This window comes from Protopterus annectens, chromosome 16.part0 (assembly GCF_019279795.1).
Source record: "Protopterus annectens isolate FY-2018-M chromosome 16.part0, PAN1.0, whole genome shotgun sequence".
NCBI classification, from domain to species: Eukaryota; Metazoa; Chordata; order Ceratodontiformes; family Protopteridae; genus Protopterus; species Protopterus annectens.
In genome coordinates, this window is record NC_056750.1 from 736,659,511 (window position 1) to 736,667,473 (window position 7,963).

The window sequence follows — 7,963 nt, forward strand, 5'->3', positions numbered from 1 at the left end:
TCTTCCATCTTTATCCATGTTCTGACATTCACATTTATCTATTGCTTGAATACTTTCCAAAATTACCTGTACTGTACTATACCATACCCCTAGTTCCTTGTGCAGTAAAAGGAGTATATCGGATTTCTTTAAATCTGCACAATTAGCAATCCATTCCACCAGCATTTATTCTTTTTTGCCATTCTCTCACATCATAGTGCATTTATACTTGCTAGATCCCTTTTCTATTCCTTTTTTGTCTGTAGAGTTACACTGTTGGTTCATATGTTATTCTTGGGCCACTGCCCTCAACGGTGTAGTGCCCTCCATTTTTCTATGATAACCATCGTTAGATATGTATTAACAAAACTATTAAATATCAGCACATGGATCATTAGCCTAGCTACTTCATCCTTTACTATAGCTCTGCTGTCCTCCACTTTTAATGGCACAACAGTTGGTACAGTTGCCTCTGACACCAGAAGATCCAAGGATATAGGTTATACCTCCGCACCAGGTGCTTCAGTTCATGTTGCAGTAATGACACCGACCACAGTTGTTATCCTGCTGCTCACCTGAAGTACCATCCTTGGATAAAATGTCACACTGAGGTTGCTACCTGCCTAGATTCCATGGAGCTGAGGCTGACATAAAAGATAGCAATTCTTAGTCAAAGTGAGAACATTTTTTTAATTAGGGAAAAATAGGCACAACAAACATTTAAAAACAAAACATCTTCAGAAATGAAGCAACATTACATAAAACAATTGCACTTTTCTTTTTCAGCACTAACTCATTGTAGATGCATCAAAAAATGTGGAAGAACTGGTAACCATTTGAAATGTTGGGACCCACAACAGTCCGGAAACATGGAGACCAAATAGCTGAAAGAACAGACATATATATTATGTCTGAAATGAGATTTCTTGGAATATTCGCCTTCTCCAAGGTATGGTGATCTCACAGTTATATACAAGTTCAGGGGATGTGGTGAGCTTGTACCCCACATGGAAGGGGGTGCATGGGGGCTTGCCCACCTGCAAAAAGAAGTTTTAAAGACAAAAGTAACTTTCAAAATTCACTCTGTTTACAGCCTTTTTTTTCGACTTTTTGTCGCTCGGCATTTCAAATGCTGACATTTCAATAGAAGGCCTGAAGAACTGTACTACTTATGAATGCATTTCTACTTTCATTATAGGTTCATAGGTATGTACTAGGCTAATTTCCCTGGGGCCTTTACAAGTCTAGCCCATAGGATTACCCTGACATTGTGCCACCTGACCTTTGCTCCCAGTGCCTCTGTCGAGTAGAGCCACTGGAGAGATCCTTCGGGTGAATTTTCTATTTCCCATTCACTCATCAAGATTTCTCTTGAAGAGGGCCAATGAAGTGCTCTGCTTGACATGTATGGGAAGCCTATTCCATAGCATGGGCAGTCTCTGGGTTATGAACCCATCCCTCCAGCATGTTCTGTTGATTGTGGTAATGAGGTTGCAGTCTTTGGAGTGCGTGGTGCAGTGGGATTAGGATTTCTTTAGATGTAGCATTTCTAACAGAGCTGGGTTAGACATGGCTTTGTAAGTCAAGCAGAGATCACCTCTAAGTAGGTGATATGATATAGGGAATAGCTGGAGTTTGTTTGAGTCTGGCCATATAGGACAAGTTACTAAGGCCTAGGATCATCTTTGTAAGGTAATTTTGCAGCCTCTCCAGTTGTTGCAGGTGTCAAGTGAGGTACATGCCAAATGGGGCATTGTACTCCATGACTGGCCTAATGAGGGAAGACTAGGGGAGGCAATGACCTCATGATATGATACATGCCTATAGCACATCACTTTTCACAGCCCATAGCACAATATCTTATTTTAATTTTTGAACCCTATCCACTTCCCCATTATTCCAGACCCATTTTCCCTGCTCCCTTTTTATTTTAAGTTAAGTTGGAACAAATTTCCTTATTTATTTGTTGTCTCTAAATGGGCTTTCTTAGTGGGCTATGTTCAGCCATGATCTGAGTTTCCAAAGCAAAGCTAAATAACATACGTGTATTTGGACCATTTTCTAGCATAATTTGGGCTTCATAGAAGAGATAATTATACGTGTCTGCATACTTCAGTACCTGCAACACAGTAAAAATCTGATGCATTTGCACAGACTCCATGAGATGACTGAACAGTTAGACTTTTTCATATAAAACAAAACATCACTTGATAAACATCAGTGATTATATTCAAATTCTCTAATGACTTTTCCAAACACAGTAATATTCACAGTTAGCCAAACTGCACAGCTGGATGGCATCCATTCATGGCACTGGTGACCTAAGCCTGGAAAGGGATACAAGCTACTGGTATGGCTAGTCAGGAGATGGTCATGGTTTGATAAATTTGATGCCGATGTGATATCCATTTAAAATCAAAAGTCTCAGAGGCCATTTCTGGGTAATACATGGGGCAGCAGAAATATCCTTACAGATGTACTAATTACTTGGCTACAGCATGAGTGACAGCTCCCAGGTTCAGTACTCAATTCACCCACAAGATCCTTAACACCCTCAGTCTAGCAAAGAGTTAACCTTGAGGTAAGTTGAATGGGTCTGCAACAAGATGGATTGGAAAATGGTTAAGGAACAGGAACTTTGGAGTTAAGACAGGTATGGTTACTGTGTGTGTTAAAGTTGACAGGGATCCTACAGTGGTCTGTTCTTGGCTTTACCTTTGTTTACCATATTCATGTTGAGCTTTCCTTCTGCAAGTGAGATAAGGGTAAGCAAGCCTGGTGACAATTTCAAAATTAATGCTGTGATCAGACAGGTCTGAGACTATTCAAAACTATCTAGACAATTTGGAGACCTTGACTAAACAGTGCAATATGGTATTTAATGCAAATATATCTAAGGTCATACACTTCGGTAATGTAAACCAGGAACAGCCCTTTGCTTTAAGAAATGCCATCTTGAGAAAGTTGATTGTAATAAGGATTTGGGAATCAAAACTGATAAATTTTTCATTTAGTCCTAACCTAATGGGAGCTAAAAGGAAGTATCACTACATTTAATATGCACAACGAGCAAAAACAAACAGGAATGCTCAGGTGTTGATAGTAACATAAAAAACAGTTAATAGACGAATGATTTAATGAGGAGCTCGTGTCTGCTGCAAATACAGTTCTCAAATCAAAATTCTGTAAGACTACACTTTGCATCAGTTCATGAGTAAATAAATAATAAATGAGGAGGGTAGTGATGTCACACCTTAGATGTTCTGGAAATATCTGTGTATTTCCTCAGTGGAAATATTGTAATATGAGGAACCATATAACTCACAAAAAAACATGATTTAAGTTTAAAATGATATACCATTGATCTTGCCCATGAGATAGATAAAAAAGTATCGTAAAATAGTTTAAGATGATGATCTTCATATCTTAATATAAAGTAGGAGAGGAAATTATGTGAAGATGAGCTATGTAACTGACTTGGTTTTCAGACATGTAATGCACTGTGCACTCCCACTCAAGGTGGAAATGTGCAATGTTCTATGCTCATGTACTTTAGATACTGCTGTACTGTTAGGGTGGTACTAAGGCACCATCCCTTAGAGAGGACATTGTTATGAACATGTATTAGTCTTAGAGCAATGTAATGCTAATTAGCCATGAACTATACTACCTAAATATCACCATTAGTAAAAGAGAGAGAGACTGTGCATGTGCACTTATCTGTGAGTTTTTTAAAAGTGCCAGTGCACCTGTGTAGGAAGGTTTAGTATGGATAACACTTGTATAGTTATGTCTAATGTTGTTCAGAGAGTAGCTCTACCAATATATCTGGTGAGTGAAGCAGTAAAAGGGTATTCCATCTTTTGATGGCATAACCCAATACCCTTAAATGGGAGGATCAGGGCTGCTTGTGCCAAAGTGGGCCAGTACTGTCATATGACTGTGCTGCAAGGGTTGGTATGGAAAACTGTAACATGGTTAGGTCTAAATGTACAGTGTAGGATTCAGAGATATGATGAGCAACTAATTCCACTGCTGCTCCATGAAGCTTTATCATCTCTATGAATTGCAAACAGTAACATCAACAATAGTTTTTCTAAATCCTGGCCTGCAAGTGAGAGAGACATTTTATTTGTTTAGGAATATTGGAAGTTCATAACATTTTAGGTAGAGAGGTGATCATATTTTAAGCATGTGTACCATACCCGTTTCTCATTTCAATATTGTGCTGGAAGGTATTTGGATGACATGCCTTCTCAAGTTGCATTGCACAGTTAAAATATTTGTGAGACCAACACAGTCTGAAAGACTCAAACGCATCAATGGATATGAATTTTTATAGCAATGACTGGTTGACACCAAAGCTGTTTCTACAGCTACATGCAAATGGAAAGCATGGAGTACTTTTAGAAAGATAACTTTTAGAAAGTAACATGATGCAGTGGAATCATGTTAGTAAAGTGCATGACAAATGTTTGCAGATGAAAGTGAGTATAGTCCATAGTTCAAGCAAGACAATTAAAAAATGGCCCATGAGTCCCCACAAGCCACACTTCGTATATCCATGTATGCATCTGAGAAATGCTCGCTTGCTGTGCAAATTGTAATACGGTCTAGAAATGATGTCATCAGCCTGTGAACAGTGTAGCTCACAAGGAGGTTCTGCAATGGATTATATCTCTATCATTTCTGTCACTGGGTTCTCTGGTCACTTGTGCTATATACTGTCCAAACTCACTGCCTTAATGGCTGAAAGACAGAGTCAGGTGCTACATCAAAGTGTCAAGTGGTCACATGACATGAATCCAATACAATTTTTCTTGAAACGTTTTATATATATATATATATATATATATATATATATATACACACACACACACATATATACATATACACACATGTTGACTAGGTATGCCCACCAGGACCATGCATTCATTAAAATAGCAGATGGACAGATGGAGCTAGAAGGAATCAAACCATGGATAAGAAAAATAGTCCATTAAGAGCTCAGAGTCATAAACCTCTGTCCTATCTGCTAGGCTATCTGCTATGTTGATTGTCTTCTGTATTTGAGAACTTGTATTTTTGAATAAGAAGGAATTAATCATATCATAAAGTTAAGGATGAGTAAAAGTAATTAATTCTAGAAAGAGTTGGTCAGGAATAACCCAAGATGTAGTCAAGAAAACTGAATGGGCTTCTCTGGAACTGAACCTATGCTGGAAATAGATATATTCATGAGGCAATGGAAACAATAATGCTATGCTTTGTGTCATATATAAATGCAGATTTCCAGGAATTTTTATGACAAGGGTGGCATGGCATTCCTGTAATACAAAATAAATATGCAACTTAACAGTTGTCATATTAATGACTTTGCAGAAACTCTGGGGGGGGGGAACCATAGCCTTTGCAATGACAGATACAAGGTGATTTTGTCCATAATCTACATTGGAGCATTTTAGTTTTGGAAAACTGTTTGAAGGGAAATGGGGGACCAGAATGACTAAGCAAGTGCTGTTACCTGAAAAGCCATGCCAATCTGGGAGAATTTAAAAAGACTTTTGACAGTAGAAGGCATTACTTTTGCTTTGCAAGCAAAAAAGGAAAAAAAAATATTTTGATTTGAGCACTGTAGCTATGGAAAGATGTGAAGTATTCTTCAATCTAATTAAGAAAACTTTTAGTTTAACTCCAAGTAGACATTCATGTAAACAGTGCATTTAACATCTGTGCTTGGAGAGGTCTTTGGGTCTTTATGTATAGATCCATGCTTCTTTGGTGTACCTTCATTTTTCACTGAGAATGAGTCACATATGGCTATGCATTGCCAAACCCTATGGAGCTGCATGTACAAGGGATATGACAATCAAAAATCTTCCAAAAAGAAACCATATAATAAGCAATGAGTGTGTTAAAATGGTGTCCATGTTCAGTCATCGAAAGGAAAAAGCATTGAATGGCATGTTTCATCGAACATGCTGTTCATCAAGCCATTTGAGCAATATCACGTTATGGTAGTGATCAGAAAATATGTCCTTTTCTGACTGTAGTGAAAAATCAGAGTTGGTACATATAATTAGCAAGGTCATGGGGTACGCAGCCCTCCACGAGGAGTTTCTCTGAATGGCATTTTCAATGTAATGCCATTCAGTGACTTTTTCATTCAATGACTTAACATAGACCTGTTACGATGGTACATCATCCTCAGTACAGTAAAAATGTTTCCTTTTTCACTAACTGTAAGACAGATATGGTACAGCAAGTTAGCAGCTGTTTATGTTTTTGACTAGCCATACAAAAGCCCTGATTGACCACCACTAAGTTTCAGTGTACAGCACATGTAGCAGAGATGGCATAAAGAAACACAGTATGGCAGTAGTCAATGAAAATTGTGATTTATCTATCAGAACAAGGGAGTATGCCTGATTCTCATTTCCACTGGTGGTAATGATTTGCAGATGATGTGTATCACTGTTTTGTAAATTAGGACTCAAAAGATTTTAGAATGATATTGAAAAAAATGTCCAGAATATTGACTAGTATGGGGTCAGGGATGTTACCTTGTAGAGTATGGGTAAATGTGAGAGACTATCATGCCTTGGAGAGTGCACTGCTGTTAATTAACAGACATGTGGCTACAGAAATGTAGTAGTGAGGGACCCAGGATGTCAGGATCATGGATACAACAGGTATGAGTCTGGGATACAGAGCTAGGATAGGACTTAACCTTCATGATAATGGGTTAGGACGTGTTTCACAGTGGCTTAGTATATGCTGTTGAAGCACTATGAATATGAACTAATTTCTTACTGGATCAGGAATTCGTGAAGCACAGCACAATAATACATTACGTAGTAAGGGACAACCCGTAATGTATTGTATCCAGCCTATTTGAAAGAAGTGGAATGACAGGGCTGGAGGAAATAATAGGTTTGGCAGGACAGCAATCTCAAATTTTGCCAAAGAAGCAGTTCTGAAGGTTGTCCAGATATCTGCTGTGTTTACCTCTGGAATGGGAATTAGGTTCAAAAGCCACATTTGGTACAAAGGAGCACAGCAAAGCTGTAGCACAGTGAGAAATTATATGACAGTTTGACATAAACCAGGCAAGTGTCAAGGATGCTGAATTTGTAACAACTGCAGAATTTGCCAACTAAGAATGTTCATGAAAGTATGCAGATTCAAGAAAATATTCCCATTTTAAGGTTTGGTTACTGTCTCTTCACATGTTCTCTTAAACAATAGAATATAAAATAAAGTTTACCAAGTACTGTTAAAAAACTTAAAAGGTAGGACTCTGCCATGGAATGAGGATGTATTTGGCAAAAAAGAGAAGAAAAAGACAATTATATAAATGTTACTTTAATGTATATCCTTCTCTTACGTACATCACATCTTAAAATGAAAACACTAACAGAGATATAAAACACAGCCATAAGGTTACGAGCAAAAAACATTTGTTTTCTAAAACTGGTGATGTAATTATCTGCCAATGTGAAAATATGAAAAACTAAATTGCCTTATGATACCTCACATTTAAATTGTTTTGCTTTTGTGTGTCATATTTCTTGAACACCCTTAGGCAACAGAATGAAGCAAAAAAAATTTTGTCATGAAACTTTAGCTAGCAACAAGCTGCCATGTTGCAGAGAGACCAGTTTAAATTACCTGTGCATCTGTTATCAGTCTACATGATTTCTGTCTTTAGGGAACACAGGGAAGAACAATTCAATTTTAACAGAGTTACATGGCTTCTTGATCTCTGATAAATGTCAGTGTATGTGCAGTCTTGTTTATCTGTACATTTCACTACAAACAAGTCTACTTTAGAAATTACTTCACACAGCTTGTTTTTCAATGAAGGATCTGGAGTAGTACTTGTTTTCCTGATAAAGGATTGGAAAGAAAACTGACCATTTCTGAGAAGCCAGAGAGACTCAGCACAACACAGTGTAAATAAATGGAGTAAATAATTTGACAG